This window comes from Panthera pardus, unplaced genomic scaffold (assembly GCF_024362965.1).
Source record: "Panthera pardus isolate Hobbes unplaced genomic scaffold, ASM2436296v1 HiC_scaffold_24, whole genome shotgun sequence".
NCBI classification, from domain to species: domain Eukaryota; kingdom Metazoa; phylum Chordata; class Mammalia; order Carnivora; family Felidae; genus Panthera; species Panthera pardus.
Genome location: NW_026526810.1, coordinates 120370337 through 120397744, shown reverse-complemented (window position 1 = coordinate 120397744; position 27408 = coordinate 120370337). Strand labels below are relative to the sequence as shown.

At 37.8% G+C, this 27408-nt stretch overlaps 1 long non-coding RNA gene across 1 annotated transcript in view; it reads left to right on the top strand.

The window, feature by feature from the left end:
* The window catches only part of LOC109274607 (uncharacterized), an 82582-nt gene extending 63807 nt beyond the window's left edge, over positions 1-18775 (top strand). The window contains exons 3-4 of the long non-coding RNA XR_002083738.2: positions 16595-16781; positions 17137-18775. This is a non-coding gene — a long non-coding RNA (uncharacterized LOC109274607). The remainder of the gene's footprint in view (positions 1-16594; positions 16782-17136) is intronic.
* Positions 18776-27408: the final 8633 nt, after the last annotated feature.

The window sequence follows — 27408 nt, the reverse complement described above, 5'->3', positions numbered from 1 at the left end:
CATGCCCAGGCACGTCATCTCAGCTGAGTAACTTGAGTGGTAATTCGTGAATGGCAATAAACGTCAAATTAAGAATCTGGTTTCTTAAAGTTTATAAATTTATCTCCTTCGAGATAAGAGATTCAGTTACCATCATGGAGCCCCAATCAATTCAATTCTGTGTTGTGCTATTATTTGCTGTCGATATTGGGACCACTAGAATAATATGAGGGGCTAATACCCATATTCTAAAATTCATCATGTTAGATTCCCCGAACAAAGAACTAGACATAACTGCAAGCAAGAGATGGGCCTTTTCCCCCAGATGGTCATTGCTTATTGTGAGTGACCACATTAAAATGCTCTGTATTTTTTTCAAGGTCAATGCTTACACCTTAAAGAAAGTGAGAGTAGAGCTAAATAAGTTAGGAAAAGCTGATTCTTATAATGTTTCCTAAGGTTTCACAGTAGCCAAGATTACTGTATCAATACATCTCCCTTTAATAGCAGAAAAAATTTATTCTATGGGGTGGTTGCAAAGCAGTAGCAGGAGCATTTTTGAGGCTGGGATTCCACAATTCTAGGAAATGAAGTTACCGTCAAGGTGACTTGTTTCTGCAGGGTCACCAGAAGTCATATCACTTGAATACATAAATGGTGTCATTTATTATGTAATATATATTTACACTTTGGTCTTGTCTGTAACCAACTTATAGTAACCTCAATTCCAGAGTCAGATTTATTATTAATACACTTCTATGCAAAAGTGCTGACTATAAAATTAAGTGGGTCATTACTAGGAGTATTTGACAGGCTTTTGCTAAATTCAAAAAGACCACATGGCAATATACTTCCTGCTAGACAGCTGTCCTCATAAAAAATCTGCTCTCACAAGAGGCATCCTTGTTGACCAGCTGAATGACCCACTTGTGTCTGGGCAGAAATCCATTCATTCTGGGGCTGATACATTGCTAGGAAGCAAGAGAAAAAATTCTCTTTCTACTGATACTTTACAAATTAAAAAAATAGGTGTGAAAACTTGAACTTCATTAGTTTAAATTTGTCATTCTTAAGACAAAAACACAGAAAGCAAGTTACCAACATTCCATTGAATAGTTCACGTGATAGCTTCTATTTTTTTGTTGTTGTTGTTTATTTCTCCATGAAACTGATGTGGGAAGAGCTTTGCTTTTGCTGGTTTCTTTGTGAAAATAAAGAGCTATAGGAATTCCCTGCTACTTTTGTAGATGAGTTCTTTCTTACAGAACCTAAGATTTCTTTGCTCTCAAGGCAAATTAATCTTAAATAGAACCAATGACAAATAAATGGATAAAAGGGGGAAATGTCGGCCTTTTTGTGAAAACAGGAAATGTACACTTCAGGGAAAAAAAAAAAAAAAAACAACAGACAAGACCAAAAGAGTTGCTGTCAGAATCCTTCACTCTCCTGGAGCAGCTGTGCACTTGCCCTTAAGAATCTAGGGAAGTGTTCCTAATTCAGACAGTTATAGAAGTCTTGCTCAATAAAGTGTGTATATCTATCTATCTATCTATCTATCTATCTATCTATACACACACACACACACACACATATATATATATACTTTATATGTATATGTATATATATTAATTTTAATGTTTATTCTTGAGAAAGAGAGAGCGAGCATCAGTGGGGGAGGGGCAGAGAGAGGGAGGCAGAATCTGAAGCAGGCTCCAGGCTCTGAGCAGTCGGCACAGAGCCCGATGCAGGGCTCGAACTCACAAACTGGGAGATCATGACCTGAGCCAAAATCAGACACTTAACCGACTGAGCCACCCAGGTGCGCCCCTCAATAAAGTCTCTTAATATGGAATGTAAAAAACAAACGAACAAACAAAAATTATATTGTCTTTTCAAAATACAATCTGCTCTCCTGTTGCCTTTTAAGAAGTTTATTTTACACCCTGGGTCTTTTTCTGACACAATGTCCCTTCAGTTTAAAAGGCTTAGATGAGGGATCCTGGGAAGATGGCGGCGTAGGAGGACGCTGGGCTCACCGCGTGTCCTGCTGAACACTTAGATTCCACCTACACCTGCCTGAATAACCCAGAAAACCGCCAGAAGACTAGCAGAACGGAGTCTCTGGAGCCAAGTGCAGATGAGAGGCCCACGGAAGAGGGTAGGAAGGGCGGCGAGGCGGTGCGCGCTCCACAGACTGGCAGGAGGGAGCCAGGGCGGAGGGGCAGCCTGCCGGCCAAGCAGAGCCCCTGAGTCTGGCTGGCAAAAGCAGAGGGGCTTTGTGTGTTCCGACAGCAAGCAGGACTTGACATCTGGAAGGTTATAAGCTAATAGCTCTGCTCGGAGAACGGGAGGGCTGGAGGACAACGGGAGGGAGAGTTGTTGAGCCCCGGATGACAGAGCTCAGCTCTGCGGAGAACAAAGGCGTTCACCAGTGCCATCTTCCTCACCCATCCCCCAGCCCAAATCCCAAAGGAAACCAGTTCCTGCCAGGGAAATTGCTTGCAACATGCAACCACCCAACGCTGTGCTTCTGCGGATCCATCCCTCTGGTGGGTCTGACTCCCTCCCGGTGTCGCAGGGCCCCTCCTGAAGCAGATCTCCAAAGGAAAAGCAAGCTGAGCTTGCCCCTCCCGCCCCCGTGCACCTTGCCGATCCACCCCAGCTAATACGCTAGACCCCCATTACCACAAGCCTGGCAGTGTGCAAGTAGCCCAGACGGGCCACACCACCCCACAGTAAATCCCACCACTAGGAGAAGGGAAGAGAAGGCACACACCAGTCTGACTGTGGCCCCAGTGGTGGGCTGGGGACAGACATCAGGTCTGACTGCGGCCCCGCCTACCAACGCAGGTTATTCAAGACAGTACAGGGAAAGTGCCCTGCAGTTCCGCACCACTCCAGGACTATCCAAAATGACGAAACGGAAGAATTCCCCTCAAAAAAAAACATCCAGGAAATAACAACAGCTAAGGAACTGATCAAAAATGATTTAAACAATATAACAGAAAGTGAATTTAGAATAATAGTCATAAAATTAATCGCTGGGCTTGAAAACAGTATAAAGGACAGCAGAGAATCTCTTGCTACAGAGATCAGGGGACTAAGGAACAGCCAGGAGGAGCTAAAAAATGCGATCAACGAGCTGCAAAATAAAATGGAGACAACTACGGCTCGGATTGAAGAGGCAGAGCAGAGAATAGGTGAACTAGAAGATAAAATTATGGAAAAAGAAGAAGCTGAGAAAAAGAGAGATAAAAAAATCCAGGAGTATGAGGGGAAAATTAGAGAACTAAGTGATGCACTGAAGAGAAATAATCTACGCATAATTGGTATTCCAGAGGAGGGAGAAAGAGGGAAAGGTGCTGAAGGTGTACTTGAAGAAATAATAGCTGAGAACTTCCCAGATCTGGGGAAGGAAAAAGGCATTGAAATCCAAGAGGCACAGAGAACTCCCTTCAGACGTAACTTGAATCGATCTTCTGCACGACATATCATAGTGAAACTGGCAAAATACAAGGATAAAGAGAAAATTCTGAAAGCAGCTAGAGATAAACGGGCTCTAACATATAAAGGGAGACCTATAAGACTCGTGACTGATTTCTCTACTGAAACTTGGCAGGCCATAAAGGAATGGAAGGAGATCTTCAATGTGATGAACAGAAAAAATATGCAGCCCAGAGTCCTTTATCCAGCAAGTCTGTCATTTAGAATAGAAGGAGAGATAAAGGTCTTCCCAAACAAACAAAAACTGAAGGAATTTGTCACCACTAAGCCAGCCCTACAAGAGATCCTAAGGCAGATCCTGTGAGACAAAGTACCAGAGACATCGCTACAAGTATGAAACCTACGGACATCACAATGACTCTAAACCCGTATCTTTCTATAATAACACTGAATGTGAATGGACTAAATGCGCCAACCAAAAGACATAGGGTATCAGAATGGATAAAAAAACAAGACCCATCTATTTGCTGTCTGCAAGAGACTCATTTTAGACCTGAGGACACCTTCAGATTGAGAGTGGGGGGATGGAAAACTATTTATCATGCCACTGGAAGTCAAAAGAAAGCTGGAGTAGCCATACTTATATCAGACAAACTAGACTTTCAATTAAAGGCTGTAACAAGAGATGAAGAAGGGCATTATATAATAATCACAGGGTCTAGCCATCAGGAAGAGCTAACAATTATAAATGTCTATGCACCGAATACAGGAGCCCCCAAATATATAAAACAATTACTCACAAACATAAGCGACCTTATTGATAAGAATGTGGTAATTGCAGGGGACTTTAACACTCCACTTACAGAAATGGATAGATAATCTAGACACACGGTCAATAAAGAAACAAGGGCCCTGAATGATACATTGGATCAGATGGACTTGACAGATATATTTAGAACTCTGCATCCCAAAGCAACAGAATATACTTTCTTCTCGAGTGCACATGGAACATTCTCCAAGATAGATCACATACTGGGTCACAAAACAGCCCTTCATAAGTATACAAGAATTGAAATCATACCATGCATACTTTCAGACCACAATGCTATGAAGCTTGAAATCAACCACAGGAAAAAGTCTGGAAAACCTCCAAAAGCATGGAGGTTAAAGAACACCCTAGTAACGAATGAGTGGGTCAACCAGGCAATTAGAGAAGAAATTTAAAAATATATGGAAACAAACGAAAATGAAAATACAACAATCCAAACGCTTTGGGATGCAGCGAAGGCAGTCCTGAGAGGAAAATACATTGCAATCCAGGCCTATCTCAAGAAACAAGAAAAATCCCAAATACAAAATCTAACCGCACACCTAAAGGAAATAGAAGCAGAACAGCGAAGACAGCCTAAACCCAGCAGAAGAAGAGAAATAATAAAGATCAGAGCAGAAATAAACAATATAGAATCTAAAAAAACTGTAGAGCAGATCAACGAAACCAAGAATTGGTTTTTTGAAAAAATAAACAAAATTGATAAACCTTAGCCAGGCTTCTCAAAAAGAAAAGGGAGATGACCCAAATAGATAAAATCATGAATGAAAATGGAATTATTACAACCAATCCCTCAGAGATACAATTATCAGGGAATACTATGAAAAATTATATGCCAACAAACTGGACAACCTGGAAGAAATGGACAAATTCCTAAACACCCACACTCTTCCAAAACTCAATCAGGAGAAAATAGAAAGCTTGAACAGACCCATAAACAGTGAAGAAATTGAATCAGTCATCAAAAATCTCCCAACAAATAAGAGTCCAGGACCAAATGGCTTCCCAGGGGAGTTCTACCAGATGTTTAAAGCAGAGATAATACCTATCCTTCTCAAGCTATTCCAAAAAATAGAAAGGGAAGGAAAACTTCCAGACTCATTCTATGAAGCCAGAATTACTTTGATTCCTAAACCAGACAGAGACCCAGTAAAAAAAGAGAACTACAGGCCAATATCCTTGATGAATATGGATGCAAAAATTCTCAATAAGATACTAGCAAATCGAATTCAACAGCATATAAAAAGAATTATTCACCATGATCAAGTGGGTTTTATTCCTGGGATGCAGGGCTGGTTCAACATTCGCAAATCAATCAATGTGATACATCACATTAATAAAAGAATAGATAAGAACCATATGATCCTGTCAATCGATGCAGAAAAGGCCTTTGACAAAATTCAGCAAAGTTTCTTAATAAAAACCCTCGAGAAAGTCGAGATAGAAGGAACATACTTAAAGATCATAAAAGCCATTTATGAAAAGCCCACAGCTAACATCATCCTCAATGGGGAAAAACTGAGAGCTTTTTCCCTGAGATCAGGAACACAACAGGGATGTCCACTCTCACCGCTGTTGTTTAACATAGTGTTGGAAGTTCTAGCATCAGCAATCAGACAACAAAAGGAAATCAAAGGCATAAAAATTGGCAAAGCTGAAGTTAAGCTTTCACTTTTTGCAGATGACATGATATTATACATGGAAAATCTGATAGACTCCACCAGAAGTCTGCTAGAACTGATCCATGAATTTAGCAAAGTTGCAGGATACAAAATCAATGTACAGAAATCAGTTGCATTCTTATACACTAATAATGAAGCAACAGAAAGACAAAGAAACTGATCCCATTCACAATTGCACCAAGAAGCATAAAATACCTAGGAATAAATCTAACCAAAGATGCAAAAGATCTGTATGCTGAAAACTATAGAAAGCTTATGAAGATAATTGAAGAAGATTTAAAGAAATGGAAAGACATTCCCTGCTCATGGATTGGAAGAATAAATATTGTCAAAATGTCAATACTACCCAAAGCTATCTACACATTCAATGCAATCCCAATCAAAATTGCACCAGCATTCTTCTCGAAACTAGAACAAGCAATCCTAAAATTCATATGGAACCACAAAAGGCCCCGAATAGCCAAAGTAATTTTGAAGAAGACCAAAGCAGGAGGCATCACAATCCCAGACTTTAGCCTCTACTACAAAGCTGTAATCATCAAGACAGCATGGTATTGGCACAAAAACAGACACATAGACCAATGGAATAGAATAGAAACCCCAGAACTAGACTCACAAACGTATGGCCAACTAATCTTTGACAAAGCAGGAAAGAATATCCAATGGAAAAAAGACAGTCTCTTTAACAAATGGTGCTGGGAGAACTGGACAGCAACATGCAGAAGATTGAAACTAGACCACTTTCTCACACCATTCACAAAAATAAACTCAAAATGTATAAAGGACCTGAATGTGAGACAGGAAACCATCAAAACCCTAGAGGAGAAAGCAGGAAAAGACCTCTCTGACCTCACCTGTAGCTATCTCTTACTTGACACATCCCCAAAGACAAGGGAATTAAAAGCAAAAATGAACTACTGGGACCTTATGAAGATAAAAAGCTTCTGCACAGCAAAGGAAACAACCAACAAAACTAAAAGGCAACCAACGGAATGGGAAAAGATATTTGCAAATGACATATCGGACAAAGGGCTAGTATCCAAAATCTATAAAGAGCTCACCAAACTCCACGCCTGAAAAACAAATAACCCAGTGAAGAAATGGGCAGAAAACATGAATAGGCACTTCTCTAAAGAAGACATCTGGATGGCCAACAGGCACATGAAAAGATGCTCAACGTTGCTCCTTATCAGGGAACTACAAATCAAAACCACACTCAGATATCACCTCACGCCAGTCAGAGTGGCCAAAATGAACAAATCAGGAGACTATAAATAGATGCTGGAGAGGATGTGGAGAAACGGGAACCTTCTTGCACTGTTGGTGGGAATGCAAACTGGTGCAGCCACTCTGGAAAACAGTGTGAGGGTTCCTCAAAAAATTAAAAATAGACCTACCCTATGACCCAGCAATAGCACTGCTAGGAATTTACCCAAGGGATACAGGAGTACTGAGGCATAGGGGCACTTGTACCCCTATGTTTATAGCAGCACTCTCAACAATAGCCAAATTATGGAAAGAGCCTAAATGACCATCAACTGATGAATGGATAAAGAAATTGTGGTTTATGTACACAATGGAGTACTACATGGCAATGAGAAAGAATGAAATATGGCCCTTTGTAGCAACATGGATGGAACTGGAGAGTGTTATGCTAAGTGAAATAAGCCGTACAGAGAAAGACAGATACCATATGGTTTCACTCTTATGTGGATCCTGAGAAACTTAACAGAAACCCATGGGGGAGGGGAAGGGGAAAAAAAAAAAAGAGGTTAGAGTGGGAGAGAGCCAAAGCATAAGAGACTCTTAAAAACTGAGAACAAACTGAGGGTTGATGGGGGGTGGGAGGGAGGGGACGGTGGGTGATGGGTATTGAGGAGGGCACCTGTTGGGATGAGTACTGGGTGTTGTATGGAAACCAATTTGACAATAAACTTCATATATTGAAATAAATAAATAAATAAATAAATAAATAAATAAATAAATAAATAAAAGGTTTAGATGAGAAAAAAAAACAAATACAGTAAAACCTTGGATTGTAAGTAACTTTGTTCTGTGAGTATTCTGCAAGACGAACAAACATTTCTAATAAATTTTAACTTGATAAAGGAGTGATGTCTTGCAATACCCGTTGTATGTGACGCCAAATGTCACATGATCACAACTGAGCCAATGGTTCTTGAAATTCGCTTTGATACACTAGTGCTTTGGGTTACAGATATGTTTCTGGAATGAATTATGTTCACAAACTAAGGTTTTACTGTACCATGATATGGTGAAGTGAAAAGATAATAAATAATATGGACCTAACTTCAAATAATGATTCCATCAGTTACTAGGACTTCACAGTTTGTATGTTTTTTATCCCCTTTGCCTCGTCTTCATGTATGTAAAGTTAGTTCTGCTAACTTTAGCTCATAAGATTGATAATAACATTTATCAGAAAGTGTATCATGTGCCTAGCATAGTGCCTGCTTCAATAAATATTTGTCCCATTTTACCCACTCACTGTTCAAATAATATAGGAAGTGTCTATTCCTTCTTATTGAACCTGCTTGTATATACCAACTTCTGGGGTATATTTACTCTGAATACCCAAGCAAGTATTTCTCTTTTTTATAAATGCCTATAAACTTTTAGCCAGTTAGGCTCAAAATATGTTTATCATAGCCTGTCTTATACTGCAGTTTTGGACGTCTCCTCCCCATGAGATGATCTCTATGTTAGAGCATAAGAACAAGGGTTTATATTCTTGCATTAAAAACACCTCACTCAGGGGCTCCTGAATGGCTCAGTCAGTTAAGCATCCAACTTCCCCTCAGGTCATGATCTCACATTTTGTGAATTCCAGCCCTTTGTGAAGCTCTGTGCTGACAGCTCAGAGCCTGGAGCCTGCTTTAGATTCTGTCTCCCTCACTCTCTGGGCCTCCCCCATTCACACTCTGTCTCTTTCTCTCTCAACAATAAATAAATATTAAAAACAAAAGAAAACAAACCAAACCAAAAAAAAAAAAAAAAAAAACCCAACCTCCCTCAGCCTTTATCTGGCACAAGATTGTTTTGTCTTTAGTTGTAAAATGTTTGTCAAATGAATAGCGGCCCATCATCAGTGGTTGGCTCTTAGTTCTGGCACAAGGCATAGGGAGAATAGATGTGGAAGTCTTCACGTGGTGTCTAATACTCCCCAAATAATGTAATAGCAATGTCTTATGAAATGTAAACCATTAAAAAAAAAAGTCAATGTAACAAAACACTGCTATATGTGTGAAATTGTGAGGGGGTCCTAGATCACTCTTGAAATCAAATGGGTGACAAAGGAAAGGTTAAATAACAGCCCAGATGGAATACCAAAGGAAAAGACTTCATAGAAAAGATAAATGAATGGCTTTGGAGTGGAGAAAGGTTATAGAATGGAGTCTCCCCACTTTTGGGGGAGAATACAGTCAGGAGCAATCATCAACATATTTTTTTTTCCCAAGTGAGAAGGAGGCAAGATAAAGGGGTGAGGGAGAGACTATCCATATCTGAGTAAAGATGACTTATTTTAATGTTCATTTTGGCCATGTCTCAGGAGGCACCACTTTCTCATTTGGGGCTCAGTTTCGTGTATTTTCTGAGCAAGTTTAATAGCTCTTTGTCAGGCTCTAAAAGTCACTGTAGTGAAGCAACCTCCTTCATTCCGTTTGAGATTTCTTGAGTTCTCCATGGAAAACTCAACACATGTAATAAGTAAATGTCACTTAGAGTGAGAATCACCAATGTTAGCTGCTTTCCTGGGAATGCATCCTTACTGGAGCATGTCCCTTCAGAGGTGTCAGGGGCTTTAGTGTTTGGGTAGTTCCTCTCCCTAGAGCCTCTGCAGAGCATTGTTGCTTTCCATCACCAGCAAGAGTGGAATGGGCAGGAAATCAGGTTGTCTCCTTAAACTGCCCTCTTCTTGTGGCTCTCAAATCACCGTGTTAGATTTCGAGATGGCGCCATGAAAACAAGGGGGCAAAGGGAACCAGGAATACACAGAGCCCCCAGCGTCCATCTAAGGAGCTTCTGCCTCTGTCTCTGCAGGATATTCATAGGGTGGCTCTAAATACGTTGATTAACATTCTATGTTTTTATTGGGAGAATTTGCAAGACCATCAATAGAAACCATAAAGTGATTACTGTTCTTATAAATTCTTTTCATTCTTTCTGTTCTTCCTTCCTCCCTCCCATCTTCCAAACTCCCTCTGACTTTCTGTGTGCTTTGGTTTGAATCAGGTAACTTAAACATTTCACCAGATTTTAAAAGACAATACATTATTTCTTCATTCAGTGGCCTTTGCCCACTATTATAACAACACTGAGTTTAAACTTCTACCTAAAATGGATCTTTAGATACCTTGTTCTTTTCTGTCTGTATCTAGACATACATTTTCCAATATCGGTGTTATTACTCTGAAAATGCCCCTTTGTAGTAATCATATCTACTCCCTGACAGACTCAGGAATCTAACCAAGTGTAAGTTACAAGTGTTTACCCAAGCAGTGAAGGTATCTGTCATTCTGTTTTCCATCTTTAACACAGTGTGTGGGGAGGACAGCTGTATTTCCAATGTTAAAGCTTCTGTAGTCCTCTGGGTAATGTTAGAATCCCTTACTAAATATACTGACCTGTAGTTTTCTTCTCTCAAATCAATAAGATATTTGGCAGTTATTAAATGGAACTTTTGAAAAGCTATTTTTAATCTTGATTAGTTTTTAAATTATGTGGGTGCATGTGTTATGGATTTAACAAATTGAGTTCAAGTATGAACTCTATAAAATAATAACTATAATTTAAAAAATTATTTATCTAAAATTTGAACTCTTAAAATATGAATATGAGAAACAGCCCATCTCCTCTTTTAAAATTGATATGGGTGTATGAAATTATATATTTGTAATATTTTTGTCAGTGATATAAGATTCCATAATTTTGAGTCATTTTTATTATTTTTTAGCCACCAAAGATGGGTTTTCAGTTACATCAACAATAAGTATATTAAAAATCATATAAGGTAAATATAATCCCTTCTAAGGGCTTTCTGTAATAATTCAGAAATTTCTAGATAGATACCTACTTAACATACCTTCAGATTTATTTTTTTCTAGGATGACATTTTTTGTCTAGATTTATCGTAGTTGTCCACATGACCAGATATGTATTTTACAACTACAAAAGGCATCACTTCCTAAAATTAATCATTATTTTTACCTTCACAGACAATATAAGGCAATTGGTATAGTTTATGTCTTTTAAAACATTGTTTTCATTTAATTTTTTAAATTTTATTTTAGAAAAAGAGAGAGACCATGAGTCGGGGGAGGGAAAGAGGGGGGAGAGAGAATCCCAGGTAGGCTCTGCTGAGCATGGAGCCCAACACGGGGCTGGATTTCACAACCCCAGGGTCATGACCTGAGCTGAAATCAAGAGTTAGATGCTCAACTGACTGAGCCACCCAGGTACCCAGTATAGTTTATTTCTAATTATCCTTTCCCCTTATCCATGCTACTGTTATCTAATATTTTAGCACCATCTTCTCTTAAATCCCAGGAGAATTAGTCATTGTTGTTATTTTCACATTATTGTAGTGTTGAGGCTTATTTCGATGTATCCACACATTACCAGTTCAGTATCATACTCCTTTGTTCTCTATCACATTTCTTCTTTTTCAGAATCTTCTTTAGTGCTTGATTCATTCAGCATCAATGAGTGAATAAATCTTGATTTTTGTTTGTTCAATATTGTCTTTATTTTAGTTTCATTCTTCATTAATGTTTGAGGACTTTTTGTGACAATTTAATATATTTGATGGTAGATATAAGATTGAAGCAAAAGTGGGGACAGGGTTGGAAAGCAGCATGTAATTGTTAAATATTCTGACAGAGAAACATAAAGTAACATGGCTAAAACAGAGTGGCCAAAGAGAAAAGAGAAAATACAAGAAGAAGCTCATTGGTTGATGTATAGGTCATAGGTGGTGTTGGGGGAGAGTTTATTTAAAATGGTAAAACCACATTATAGAAGTCTAGGGAAGGTAACAGAGACATAACACATTATAAAATATATTATTAAAAATTTACTACTAGAAAAGCTCTAAAACTTTCTTAAATATAAAATATATCCAAAAGAAAGAATAAGGAACAGAGAACACAAAGAAATTCAATAAATATAAATATAAAATGTATACTAAATAAAGTTAAAAAAATGAGATATTTCAGGTAAAATAAAATTGCATGTAAATATGTTTGTAAGTCTACATGAAATCGATAATATTCTAGGGAAGAGGTCTATTAAAGAAAGAGATAAAGTTATCACAGAATTCTACCTCCATAAAAATGCACCAAGTCTAGATGGATTTACAGAGCAATTTTAACAAACTTTCTAAAAATGGGTAATCCAGTATAATTTAAGATAGCTCCAGAAGATAGGAAAAGAAAGAAAATTCTCATTTTAAATACTTTAACATTTAAGGTAAAGTAAGTCTTGTTTTGAAGTCTAAACCAGAAGAAAAATTAAAAAAAAGAAAGAAAGAAAAAGGAAACCAGAGACCCAACATACTTATGAATATCAATGTGACATATTAAATAATTTCTTAGAAAACAGAATCTAACAGCACATTAAAATAATATATAATGACAAAATATTTTTCCTAATCTTGCAAAAATATTTCAGTATTAGGAAATGTATAATCTACCATGTCAACAGATGTACCAAGAAAAAAAAAATAGGATTCTCTTCACAGACATTAAACAGGTCTTTGAGAAATCTCAACAGCAAGCCATGAGAAAACACTCCAGAAAATGGAACAGATACTGCCTTAAGATATGCATATATGGGGTCACACATAAGTGTGTGTGTGTATGTGTGTGTACATACGGGCGTGAGTATAAACCAGAGACTGGTGAAATGGTTGAAAGTAGTTGACTGTTGAAGTAGGGTGGTTATAGGAGGAGGTGTCTTCCCTGAACATAACTTTTTAAATAATTTTGACTTTTGAACTGTAAAAATGTTTTACATAATCTCAAAATAAAATTAAGCTATAAAACCTGAAAGAGGCACCTTAAAATTGAATGCATACACAAACAACAATAGCTGTGTGAGCCTATTTGAGATTGAGATGCCCCTTGAGTCCCATGTACTCTATATTGCACATTTACTGCTGTGACTATGAGATGCCCTGTTTATTTTTGTAACCAAAGCTGTCTCCTTTTCTCTGAAGCTTGCTTATATATTTAAGATTTTAAAAATATTTCATCTAGTGATTCTATGTACTTGAAAAAAAAAGTGGGTCTTTATTCAATCATTCTACCAATTGCCTAAATTCAAAAACCTTTGATACTATATTCTTAAAGAATTAAATTTCTGGGGCGCCTAAGTGGCTCAGTCGGTTGAGCATCCGACTTCGGCTCAGGTCATGATCTTGCAGTTCGTGAGTTCGAGCCCCGCGTTGGGCTCTGTGCTGACAGCTCAGAGCCTGGAGCCTACTTCAGATTCTGTGTCCCCTCTCTGTCCCACCCCTGCTTGTGCTCTCTGTCTTTCAAAAGTGAATAAACATAAAAAAAAAATAAAAAAAATAATAATTACATTTCTGCCAACAAAAAATGTTAAAAAAACACAAGTCGATGTGTGTTCTTTGGCCCATAGACAATTATATTTTAATTTACATTACTGAAAGAAGTTATCAGGTCAGTCTCTCAAACATGGATTCTTCAACAAGGTTATAAGTGGTTTGATGGGGGAACCGCTCTATCTAGATTTCCCCCAACATGATAGCAACTAACATATAGCTAATACTGTGGAAAGTGCTCAGTTAAAAATTATAAAATCAGTAACTATTAGTCATAGTCTGATGAATTTCTAATACTAAGAACAAGACAGAATGTAACTGCCCTGTGTAGCAACAGTGCCAGCAGTAACAGCTGTCAGTAACAGTAACAGTAACAGCATCAGTTAATCACCTGGGCCTTTGCTCTTTGGGGGTTGATATAAGTTATGACCTTCAGTTACCTTGACTTGTAATACTCCAGCCCAGCGCTAATGTCCTTAAAAAGACCAGTGTATAAGATAGCCTGTTTTCTCAGCAATGAACAGACACGGCGTACGTAGCCATAGTCCCTGCCTCAATACCAGTCTATCTTGGACTTCGTGTGTCCATATTGCTGCAGAGATTGAAAGGATTCGGTGACAGATAATCCATATAAGGTTGGGTTGGCTCAGATCATCAGTATGTTGATTTATTATTTCTACCTAATTATATTTCCCAAGGATTCTTGTTTTAGAGTTTGTTGAGATCATAGAGACTGGAGAGCAGAATGAAACTCATCTTCCCTGGATTACACACTTCCAAGTGTTAAAAGCCAGGTCATTCAACATAAACAAGACTAGTCAACATAAACAATGCAAACAACATTCATTACATAAACAACACTAAGGTAACAGCTAATGCTGATTGAGCACCTCCTTTGGGCGGGTTCTGTTTTAAAGATGCTACATGAAGAGACTCATGTGATTCTCTACTTATAGGATCTGGGTACCATTGTTTTGCATAATTCTACACTGTCTCAAATTTCATGATTCTCAAGTGGCCATGTAATTTGGGAACTGAATTGATCATAAGTTCAGTTCACCATACGTTCCCACTTACTCCTGGTCCACAAATTACTGGTTTGAACATTTGTTTTCAGCGAGAGATAGAGGTAAGGAGGGGTTACTCATTATTTCACATCATCAATTGGTGTGAATTCACACTTCTTACTTTCTATTCACAAAGGAATATTCTACACCTTGATAGGGGTGGGGGACGGCATTAGAGGGAGTTGGACAGATGAACACGTGTCCTTGTATTTGGAAGTCAATGTTTGCTGTCATTTCTGTGATCAAACCAAATTGGCAAGCCTCACGCTTGACTTCCTGAGACAAACTGCGTGTTTCAACCTGCTTCCTGGGTCCTGGACTTGTCACTGGAAAAATCACTTTGGAATTACCGTAACCGTTGTTAGAGGAGCTCCTTACAAAGTATCACAGATGATTTATGCGTTCCATATTTACAAGAAAATGCCATTCTCCATTGCAGACCTTTGACAGAGTCCTTGAGCAATTTTGAACTCAATCCTGCAGACTTGAGAGGCTGATTTAGTATCCACAAAGTGGGTTCTTCTGAATATCTTTGAGGACTATCCTTGATAAACAGTGTCAGTGCCCAGCATATGGGCATAGTCACATGGCAGTGAGGTATTTTAAACAGATTCCTCTGCCTTCTCTGCCCCATCCATCTGAGGACTAATTTTATCTTTTTTTTTTTTTTTTTCATCTCTGGGCCTTTTTGGCCCAGAGATGGCACTTCAGCCAGAATGTATGGGGTTTAATAATTTTCAGAATTGTTTCATAGCCAGAAGCCAGAGAGAGTAATCTTTGACCTGGAATACACTGATGATCCTGGACTCCTGAATGGAAAACGGAGGATATTGATTTTTACTATATGCTTTCTATTTTATACCCAAATCATGTGCACTGTCAGTTTGAAAATAATAGCATTTATTCTTGAATGATTGATGCTTGTTGTATCTATATTTCCCCAAATATACTGGCACATACTGCTATCTGTGTGGAAGAAACTGGGAATCTTAGGTACCTTTTACACACTTTGGAGACAAATGTGAATGTATAGCTTGAGGCTGACAGTTTGAAAAGGGAACAATGGTATTTGAAGATTGATCTAATTACTAATAAAAAAGGGTGTTCAGAGAGAGATTATTATTACTTGGTAAGCAGTTTGTGCACATTAAAATTAATTGGTAAAGATATATTTTTTTAATGTTTTTATTTATTTTTGAGACAGAGACAGAGCATGAGAAGGGGAGTGGCAGAGAGAGAGGGAGACACAGAATCGGAAGCAGGCTCCAGGCTCCGAGCTGTCAGCACAGAGCCTGACACGGGGCTCAAACTCACGGACTGTGAGATCATGACCTGAGCCGAAGTCGGACGCTTAACCGAGTGAGCCACCCAGGCGCCCCAGTAATTTTTTTTTAAATTTTCAGAAGAGTATTATAACTACTTGAGTTTGCAGGCTATATTCTGCCACTTTTTAAAATATATCTAAACTGATTAGAAACAGAACATGTATTATCCCTAGCTTTTTTTTTTTTTTTTACTGGAATCTCCTGAAGACATTTAACGTAATATTTTCAAAATAAAAATATTGCCACTTAGTTTCCCACTTTCAGCAAAATTTTAATATGTTTCATTTGCCTATAATACCAGAGTACCTGTGATAGTTGTCTAGAAAAATCATTAATCAAATCATATTGTCAGCAATAAACCTAGGAAGGCAGCACTGCTTTAAGGAGCTCAAATAAAGTGTGAAGTGGAGTTTTGCAATTTCTTTTGCGATACTAATGCAGAATTCAAAGCACTTTTTCAGGATTTTCATGGTGGGGACAGGCCTTGTCTTGGCACAAAATGAACTTGATTGCTAGTTGTGTTAGATGGTAAAAAATTACTACATAAGTACATATACGTACAGATATAAGTATAGATGTATATATACATTTGATACTAATTCTATAAATGTAAGTGTGTGTTTTTTCATTTTTTAAAATTTATTGTTTATTTACTTATTAATTTTTTTTTTTTTTTTTTTGAGAGAGAGAGAAGAGAGACAGAGCACGAGCAGAGGAGGGGCAGAGAGGAGATGCAGAATCCGAAGCAGGCTCCAGGCTCTGAGCTGTCAGCACAGATCCTGACGCGAGAGCTCAAACTCACGGTGTTAGATCATGACCTGAGCCGAAGTTGGACGCTTAACTGACTGAGCCACCTAGGCGCCCCTAAATGTAAGTATGTTTAAAGAAATGTCTAGAGAATACCACAAACTATTGACAGTTGCTAACGGGCGGTGACACTTTTTGAAATATGTTTCACAGTTTTTCATATTATTCTTGGGTTCTATAATTATATATCACACTGAGAATAGCTCTGATATTAGATTTTAAGGTGAGTCTGCCTACAAAGCCCTCCATATTTGCATTATTGGGATACACAAATATTTTTGATCAACTTGAATATGTAAATATTTAAGGACACAGATGAGATCATTGCATGTGCACTTCTAATATTCACTCTATGTTTTAGTAACATATATAAAGTAACCTATTATTTGACATAATTTAAATCCTCTTTCTATTTCAGATCATGGAACAATTTTTTCAACTTCTTGATGTGAATCCTGAACATCAATATCTTCGTCAGTGCCAAGATCACTGTGTGACTTCATTACTTCTGTAGCTCTAAGCACACACTCTCTTTTAAAAGTTTATTCATTTATTCATTTACTTATTTTTTTGTTTTTTGTCTGTTTGTTTTTGCGATATGGCCCTTGTAAAACTGTGTATGACATTGTTACTGAGAACACATACCCAAGCATACACATCATCATTTGTAGGGCATTTGGACATTTCTGCCATTCACCCTGCAGTTGTATCTATGTGATCTGCATGATGTAAGCCTTTACCATAATTCTTTGCAAAGTTTGTAAAAAAAAAGTGTGATGAAGTTAAAGTCACTCACACAAGAATTGTTACTAAATATGAAAGCAGCCGCGAAAATTCTGCCTCCATATGTATATAGGTATGTGTGTGCAGGTACATATAGATGTATGAATTCTTCAGATGAACCATGTAAACCTACCACACTAATGACACTTCATATATTTTCTGGCCTTCACCACCCACCCCCACCCACCCCTGGCAAATGACATGCTGTTGTCCAAAAGAAAGCAGGCAATAAGGGCACCTGTGTGGCTCAGTCAGTTAAGCATCCGACTTTGGCTCAGGTCATGATCTCACCTTTTGTGGGTTCAAGCCCCACATCAGGCTGTGTGCTGACAGCTCAGAGCCTGGAGCCTGCTTCGAATTCTGTCTCCCTCTCTCTCTGCCCCTCCTTCCCTCCCTCTCTCCCTCTCTCTCTCTCAAAAATAAAAATAAACATTATTTTTTTTTAAAGTAAAAGAAAGCAATTAAGAAAGAATTGTGCTATAAAACTACAATATAAGATCACTCTCTTATATTCTAAGGGTACTTTTAGGAAAAAGAAGATGCTTTGTCTTATATTTTGGCTTCGTGCTACAAATATTTTTAATCTGTCACGTGCAATGTTGTATTGATTGAGAACATTCAAAACTCCTCCTGAGGGTAAAGGAAACAGATGATGGGTCTGATAAAACTCCTAAGAGGGGCTGGCTGTTGAGTAGTACATATGCATGAACATAGAAAGGGATGAGAAGACAAAATGAGTCCTGATATACACCAGACACTGAAGATGATACACACGAGGCTCTAAATGTAAAAGCCAGTGAATGTTCATCAGGCATTAAATATACACGAGGTATCTCAGGCATTGAATATTTATGATAGACTAAATATACATAAGGCACATGAGACACGCAATAATCAGGGAAGTCTTAATTAAGCTTCCCACTGGCGACAACCTTTCTGGTGCCACGTGTCCTCTCCCCAAGAAGCACATAAGATCCAGTGCTGCTCAGCCAGCTAACTGGTGAGCTACAGATACGATCAGGCAGACTTACCCTTGCAACCCTCAGAACGTGTCATTGGTGTCACTGACCCCAAGAACCCTCAGCACTATGAGAGAGAAGACATCGGAACAGTAAATACCCCAGGATTTGTACGATCCTTCTGCCATGTGTGTACTAACTTACTGCATCTCTCTCTCTCTCTCTCTCTCTCTCTCTCTCTCTCTCTCTGTCTTTAGATTCTTATGGCATGTGTTTCAAATGTATTTAGTAAACCATACAATGGAAACATTGTAATTCATTGTGTTGAATGTTTCTGTCCTATATCTCTAGGAAGCCTTGCCTGATAGTTTACTTGGACACAACTGTTGTATCAAGGTAACTTCCTCTGTGGCAAAATGAATTTGGGCTCCAGCTCAAGCTTTACTATCATAAAGCAAACAAAGAAACAAACAAACAAAAAACACCTCATTGTATTTGCATAAGAGAAATATCAAAGACGGGGCCTCATTGCAATATTTTCAAACATTTGAAAAAGGGGCATTTGCTCTGCAATATCCCCCCCCCCGAAACATAAAAGTTATAATTAAGAAAATTCAAGCTGTCTGGGACATGTACTATATGTGTGTGTTTCTGAGGGTGAGGACTGGAGAGAAATAAGGTCCTTAGGTAATCACTTTGCAAGAATGTCCATCCAAATATAAATAACTCCAAGAGACAATTGTACATTTTGAAGCAGGAACTTGAAGGTCGGGAGAGATTGTGATGATCCTCAAACATGAGAAACAAGCTTCTCCTCTGTGAAGGGCCTGTCAGGAGGATTTAAATTTACAATTAGAGAATTTCTCTTTGACTTTTATTAGGGCTTTCTGAGAAGACTAATTGAGATCCCCTTGAGGAAATCTTATTCGGCGAGTGTCTCCAGCTCAGTGACATCACTACATCAAAGGTATTAGAATTTGCGCTGTGCTTGGGTTGAACAAGAGCCCCTGTTGTCCGTAAACCGAGGCAGTGAACTTGGAGTAGTAACCGTCCAGGCAACACAGAATGGACAAATTCTACTCTCATCGCTTCTAAACACGTGAATACGCCTGGCATATTCACCCAAGCTAACCCGGCAGCATATTAGCGTACAAAAATTTTAAAAACCCTTTAGAAATGGACATCTTCCTATAGAACTTTAGAGTCTAATGAATGTCCTAAAAGTTTTAGGAAAGACCTCAAAATCTTCTATTGTAAGAATTATGTATCTGCAGATTTCCCAATCTAGATTCTCCTGTAAGTTCTAAAAAGAATGTTTTCTAAAATTCTCTCCCACTCACGTCCTTACTTTTATTGCAATTGGTATTGTCCTAATTCAATATGTATTATCGCTAGTGAAAATATGGAAAACAAATGTTCAATATGTTGATTATTTTATTCTGTCCGTTACCTAGTTTCCATAATTTAATAATCATACATGAATACAACGTGCATTTGGAAAATGGAGAAGAACATAAAATAACAATAAATCTATCATCCATATGACTTTAAAAAAGTAATCTGTATCTACTTGGAGACTTTTGTACTGGAAGTATATGTGTGCTTTATTTATATATATTTGTCTTTATTTTTGAAGAATGTATATATTGTTGTGTAAGCTGTTTTTGTCATTTGATGTTATTAATATAGTTTCATATTAAGAACATTTTCATCAGCATCAATTTTAATGTATAAATGTTGTTCTTTTTTTTATGTGTGGGTATATATATAATAATTCATGTAAATAGTATCTCGAATAAGACCCACCACAATGAAAAATTCTAGAACTATCTATTTGTATCATCGGTGACATGGATTGCTGCTCTCTGTACTCAAGTGCCTGCTGTATTTGATGGCCCTGCCTCAAATGCATTTTCAATAATTCAAAGTTTTCATTAATAACAGTATAACGAGGGCGCCTGGGTGGCTCAGTCGGTTAAGCGTCTGACTTGGGCTCAGGTCATACTCTTGTGGTTTGTGGGTTCGAGCCCCCCGTCGGGCTCTGTGCTGACAGCTCAGAGCCTGGAGACTGTTTCAGATTCTGTTGTCTCCCTCCTTCTCTGACCCTCCCCTGTTCATGCTCTCTCTCTGTCTCAAAAATAAATAAGTGTTAATTTTTTTTTTTTAAATAACAGTATAACAAACATCTCTAAGGATAAAATCCTTGGACACAATTGTAGTAATTTGCTAAAAACAAATTCCTGCATTTAGTACTATTTAGACTATGGCGATATAAGGAAACAATACATATTAAGCATTTCTCTTTTTTTTTGGTAAAGGAGAAATTTATCTTGATTACCAAATAAGTGTGACATTGTGACATTGCCTTGTCTTTTTTTATGTGTATTTATTTATTTTGAGAGAAAAAGTGAGAGTGGAAGCAAAAGCACGAGAGAGAGAGAGAGAGAGAGAGAGAGAGAGTGAATTGGGGAGCAGAAAGAAAGGGAGAGAAGGAATCCCAAGCAGGCTCCAGGCTGTCAGCACAGAGCCCAGATGTGGGGCTCAATCTCACAACTGTGTGATCATGACCTGAGCTAAAATCAAGAGTTGGACCCTTAACCCACTGAGCCACTTAGGCATGCCCCATTATTTTTTTTATTTTAGAGAGAGAAAGAAAGAATGAGAGAGGGGGAGAGGGGGAGAAAGAGGGAAGGAAGGAAGGAAGGAAGGAAGGAAGGAAGGAAGGAAGGAAAAGAAGAAAGAAAAGAAAGAAAGAAAGAAAGAAAGAAAGAAAGAAAGAAAGAAAAGAAAGAAGAAAGAACCTCAAGCCATCTCCTTGTTCGGTGTGGAGCCCAATGCAGGGCTCGATTCCATAACCCTGGGATCATGACCTGAGAGCCAAAATCAAGAGTTGGTGCTCAACGAACTGAGCCACCCAGGTGCCCCGATTGCCTTTTCTTGGAACTTTCATTGATATATATCATATTATCATTAAATTTTTTTTATTTATTTATTTTTTTTATTTTTTAAATTTTTTTTTTCAACGTTTATTTATTTTTGGGACAGAGAGAGACAGAGCATGAACGGGGGAGGGACAGAGAGAGAGGGAGACACAGAATCGGAAACAGGCTCCAGGCTCTGAGCCATCAGCCCAGAGCCTGACGCGGGGCTCGAACTCACGGACCGTGAGATCGTGACCTGGCTGAAGTCGGACGCTTAACCGACTGCGCCACCCAGGTGCCCCTATCATTAAATTTTTAACAGCTTCAAAGATAAAACAATTATACTGTTTTAATTTACATTATTTATTTATTCTGTAGTTTAAATTTCTCATGTGATTATTTGTAATTCTTATGTTTCATTTGATGAATTTTTCTTTTAACAACATTGGTTATTTGTTGTCCAAAGCATTTTTTAAAAATTGATTGTTCTATTGATTCCTAAAAGCTATTTATTCTGACATGTGTCTAGTATATGTGTTAAATATTTTTCCAAGTCTCTGTTGACTTTTGGTGTTTTAAATTTTTATGCAGTTCAATGTATACACTTTCTAAAAAGTTTTTACTTAAATTCCAGTTAATTAACATACAGTGTGCTATTAATTTCAGGTGCATAATTTCGTGATTCGACACTTCCCTCCAACACGGGGTGCTCATCACCCTGGGTGCTTAATCCCCATCAGCTATTCACACATCCCCCCCCCCACTTTTAATTTCGACACTTTTAATCTGTGTATCCTTCCTTTTGTGCACATCAGTATATACACCTGTTGTCACTTTAAAAGTCAAAATGTACCTTAAACCACTATATAATTTCTATTAATCTTTTCCTTGATTGGTCTCTTATGATCCAGCCTGAATCAGCCTTGCTAACCTTGTTCTTGCCTGTAAGTTTCAATGAAAGTATCAAGGAGTTTTGTGACTCCAGGATTTATTTTTCTCCACACTTGTCTCTCTGCCTAAAATGTAATCATACATCATATATGGCTGTATAAACTCTACTCGCCCTTCAAGATCCTCAAAGTATCCCTTAGGTGATTATTTCCCACTAAGAATCTAATCCATAATTAATTTATCAATAACATTCACTTTTTGTTTTGTAATTTCCTCAATTATGGAAGACATCCCATGAAGTCTTCAATCATGTTTAACTGTGTCTAACCTTATTTCCCCTATTACTGTTTTTAATTACTAGTGATATAAAAATCTTACTTAGTGCTTTTGTTATTAGTTCATAAACTGTGAAGTCAAGAGCTCTATCTTCAGGTATTTTTATGCTTCACAGTTCAAAAAAGAACCCTTCTGACTAAGCATACTCACAATTTTAAGAAAAATAGAATAATAAATTCATTAAGTAGATTTAACTCAGAAAGTGATGAGAATTCAAATCATGCATAGAGTCCCTGAATGATGGTTGAGCTCTTGATAAATTCTTCAGGAACAGATAAAATTACCTAGTGTGGTTGTTATTCTTTTGCTATATTTATACTATGCTAATTATTTTTGCCACCTTAGAGTTAGGTTTCCACGTTAATCTGGCCATGCAACATACAGTAATACAGTCATATATCCACCAGGAACTTCTGCCAAATCATTTGCAAACAGAGTAAATACTAATAATTACAAGGAAGTGAGCTGACTTGTACAGTGTGCTTGCTTACCACATACCGAACACTTTGTAATAGGTGTTTTCTCTTTGTCATCAAAATGATCATCTAAGATAAATATTGCTTCTGCTTTTTAGATTAGAAAACGGAGGCTCAGGAAAATTAAATTACTTGCTTTGCAGAGCCAGGAATCTAATCCCAAGGACCATGTCCTTTTTCATGCGCCAGGCTGCTGCCTTTCTTGGTCGACCTTCATTTAAGTTGCTCAGGAGAGGCTATTTTCATAGCGTATTGTAACCACAACTTTCCATTCATTTGAATATATTTTGAGGATCTTCACTGAGACCCTTATTCTAGAAATGATCTTAAACAACTACAGCGAAATAGAGCTGAATAAAGAACTGATGAATTCAGGTCCATCCACAAAGACAATTTAGAAGCATCACAGAAAAATATCATGATAATGAACTCGCTGGCTGAGAATGGCCCTTATTTTCCTTTCTGATGGAGATTCAGTTCACTTTGCCCTGAGTAGACACAGTCTTAGTAACTGAAGGTATAACTGTCACTTGGGCTTTAAGTCACTCTCATTGCTATTTCAACGATTCAAGGATTATAAGCGAAACCTTCCAACAGGCCTACCCCTGAAATGACCTGCTTTTGGTAGCGCTGAATATTGCACTTTCCCAATTGGAAATCCATTAGGCTGACAGTGAGGTAAGTGCCTGCTGAGAGAAAATGATACGAAAGCTAACAAGATAATAAAGAGAGTAAGAAGGGTCCCGAAGGCTTGTTGTAATGCCACCGAAGTTGCTGAGTGTGTCGTTGTTTGCATTAGATGTCATCTGAGACACTAGAGAGAATGGCATTCATTGTTGACCATCCTCCTATTTTTCAGTTAATATATTAGTGGCAACCATCTAGAATTTCTGGTAAAATTTGTTACTGCTTCAGTATTTCGCATTGTTAAGAAGTTCTCAAAACTGGTCAACAGAAATACCTGTGAGGTTTCATCAAAAGAATTCTGATTTCCAACCCTGCTTACTAAATCCTGAGACAATAATGTAGGGTTTCAGCATCAACATTAATGTGTGTATATATATCTATATATATAGATATAATGTGTGTATATATATAATGTGTGTATATATAGTGTGTATATATAATGTATATATGTATACATTATATATGTGTATATATAATGTATATATGTATACATATATGTAATGTACATATATAATGTATATGTATTATATACATTATATATAATATATATGTGTATATATATACACATATATATTATATATATGTATATATGTGTATATATATATACACATATATATGTATATATATGTGTATATATATATACACATATATATGTATATTATATATATACATATATAATGTATATATATATTATATATATAATGTATATATATTATATATATAATGTATATATATGTATTATATATATACAATATATAATATATATATTAATATATATATTATATATGTACATTATATATATACATATATACATACATATATATATATAACATGTGTGTGTGTGTGTGTGTGTGTGTGTGTGTGTATATATATATATATATATAAAATTAATTCTGTGAATTAGCTTCTGTCCCTTATGCATAGTTAAAATTGAGAAGGGAAAAGCCTGTAAAAAGGCTTTACATTTCTATGGCTTTCCTGCTTCATTCAAAACTTTCTGAGTGCATACCAAAAGAAAGCTACTTCAGTTATAAAAATATCAAGTAGCTTACAGACCAGCTAGGAAGACAAACAAATGTTCCCTTTACAGAAACATGTGATGAGTTCCATAATCAAGGCATGACTCACATGCTGAGGCGACACACAGGTGGTAACTGGGTCTGTAGTTTAGACCAATGGAGTTTGAATAGTTATCCTGTATCAGAGATAGATTTCTGGGAAAATAGGCTCCACATGTTGTAAGGAAAGTTAGTTTCTCATCCCTGGACCTCCCCTACATTCTGCTTCATAAACATTTAAAAGTTTCCCACACAGGGCTTTAATATGCAGACACTGAGTGTCTCCATTTTGGATTGGTCTCTAAAGATTTTGGTTTTGCATCAACAATGATATTTTTGGTCTCACTAAAAAGAAAACAGAGCAGATAAACACAAACTGCATTACAAGGTGTGCAAGAGTGGTAGCTTCCTCGGATTGCCTAATTCACTGGGTAGATGATGTCCAGGCCAGCCTTCCCCCATTTGCCTGGCTTCCATACATGGTTGGAAGATGTCTGGAGAGTTTTGAAGCTGCCAGAACAATAGCCAAGGAAAGAAGATACAAGAGGATGAAGGAATAAGAAGAAAGTAGAGATAGTTACGTCTCACATTTCTTTCTCTTTCTGCCCCCCATCCCCTGGTTTTCTAGGGCATACTGGCACTTGCTTGTACACGCTGTCTCTAAATCTCTCTCTCTAGCTCACTCTCTCTCTCATAAAGGTACAAAATCTCCCCAGAAGCCGCCAGCAGGTTTTGTCCAGTTTCATTTTGCACTAGGGGATCATTGGCTCGCAGTCACTGGAAATGGGGAATGAGACAACCAGATTCATCAAAATCCTCTATGGTTAGATATAGGGAGAGAAGGAGAGATGAGTAGCTATCTTACCTGAGTATATTATTGCTAGTTGAACTTGAGCAGGATTAGATTGCTTTTATGAGCAAAGATGCATTTGGCGAGGCAAGTAAGAGTTCGGATTAATAAATGTCAAACCAAAGTATTTGGCTTTTGATTCATCTTTGTCAAACAAAGGGATAGGGGCTTGGCGAATCAAAATACCTTATTCAAAAGATGAAGTCTTTATTTTGAGTTATGTGACATTGTATCTGAAACTACCTTTATATTTGTAACTTTAGGTTGACAAAACTTACTTCTCTAAGAATATGTCGAGAACAAGTAAGGAAACATGGGCTTACACACCTGTTGAAAAGAAAAGTGGGGGAAAAAAGAGTTGTATAGTTTACCAAAAACCCTAAACCCCGGCAGCTCTAAAGTTGAGCAACCATGTGACAGTCTAAAGTTTGTAAATGTTAACAATACTTAAAAAAAGAAAACCTCAAGAAATATAGGATACCCTGCTTGTCAATATCAAGATAAACTAGGAATTTTATTTTATTTTTTAATGTGCATTATCTTTGAAAGAGAGAAAGAGAGAGAGAGAGAGAGAGAAAGCACGAGTAAGGATGGGGCAGAGAGAGAGGGAGACACAGGATCTGAAGCAGGCTCCAGGCTTTGTCAGCATGGAGCCTGAAGCGGGCTCGAACTCATGAACCGTGAGATCATGACCTGAGCCAAAGTTGGACGTTTACAGACTGAGCCTCCCAGGTGCTCCTACACTAGAAATTTTAATAAGAGAATATCTTCACAATGAAATAATCCTGCTTTAAAATTCTCATATGTGTGAAGAAGATACAGGTAATAAATGACTCCCCCCCCCCTTAATTTGTTGATTGTTTAATTTCCTTCATATAACAGCTATTCAAAGTTCACTGATTTGACAGCCTGGGCTAACTCTTCGGGATCTTCCCATTAATTCTACACAAGCATGAAATTGTACATCGAAATTAGTAGCAGTCCTCAAAACGGAACAGGCAGGAGCAAGACCTATTAAATCCTGAGCGTCGTGCCAGTGAGGGTGACAGAGAGTAGCTGGACGCTATCAAAAGAGAGAGAAGTCACAGAGAGTGGGTGGCCCGACTGTGATTTATTAGTAGCAATAAACTTGGCCAAGAGGCTGGCAAGCCGTACAATTAATCTCGCCTAAGAGATCACCGCGACAGTTCTCTTGGAGCTGGCTTTAGGTAAAACAAAATACTTCCTGAAGAACCACAGGCAGGTGTGTTCCACACATGGCCGCAGAGAAGTGGGTCAGTAGATCAAACGCCAGATTGCGAAGAGTGAGACAGGGAGGGAGAGATGTGTCTTGGGGATGAAGAACTGTTTCTAGGCATCATGAATGATTAGCTGTGGGAGCATTTAATATCTGCATGAGAAATATCATATGAGGATACAGGCCCATAGTATATCATCAAATGGAAAGACAGCACCTGTGAGTGTTCGTAGAGCACTTGCCCTATGCCTACTGCTGTGTCGAAGGTGTGAGAAACCTCTTTGCCACACTTTCCAGCGTATTTGTTTTTGTTCGGCCCCGGTTTAAAACCAACACAAAAAAGACAGAAGGAGAAGCTTGCTTTTATGTGAACAAACACCGATACATGTTGGAACTTAGGATGACCATTTGTTCCCTGTCGGCACTTGACCAGCAACTTAAAAGTTCCTGTATGTTGATCTTGGCAAGAAGCGAGCCAACACAAGCTAAAAC